This window comes from Poecilia formosa, unplaced genomic scaffold (genome assembly GCF_000485575.1).
Source record: "Poecilia formosa unplaced genomic scaffold, Poecilia_formosa-5.1.2 Scaffold36, whole genome shotgun sequence".
Taxonomy (NCBI): Eukaryota; Metazoa; Chordata; class Actinopteri; order Cyprinodontiformes; family Poeciliidae; genus Poecilia; species Poecilia formosa.
In genome coordinates, this window is record NW_006799975.1 from 1402697 (window position 1) to 1403383 (window position 687).

The window sequence follows — 687 nt, forward strand, 5'->3', positions numbered from 1 at the left end:
CTCCTTTTGTAACATCAGTGAGAACTCCCATGATCCTGTCAGAGTTGCTAGCGTCATTGCCGAGGCCGTTCCGCCACGCAGGTTAGTCCTAATTGCCAAGGATGTGCACATCATGGCTTTGAAGCAACACTGGCTGCGTGGGGTTGCCATCATCGGCAATTAACAGTGAATATCTAAGCTCTCTTTCAGCCTGCATGGCTCACGTGATAGAAGTGAAAAAGATCTCTCAGGCTGCCTTGTCGGTCATAGTCCTGTAGGTTATTATAGTAATGTCGTTGATTAGAAAAGGAGAACCAAAAGAAAAGCTAAACCACACAGAGGAGGACATGTCAGGGGAGAATGATAGAAGGGTAGATTTCTGTGACGCATTTTTAAATGACTGGTGATTTCGGATGGGGCTGGTAGAGCGTTTGGATAATGCACCTAATAAATCAGCCTCTTTGTGTGTGTTTTGGATGCAGTGCATTAGCACATTAGGAAACACTTCACTGTTTCTGGCTCCATTCTGGCTTGTCCTTTTTAACAGTTGGCAGAAAAACAAACACCCAACTAAAAACTGTTTTCACTGTAATACGTAAGTGGACCCCCCCCCAAAAAAAAAAAAAAAAAAAAAAAAAAAGACAGTCTCCATGCGCTGGACGTTGAATTTCCGGAACCAGTCTCAGTTCAAGTTCATTCGTCCAACTT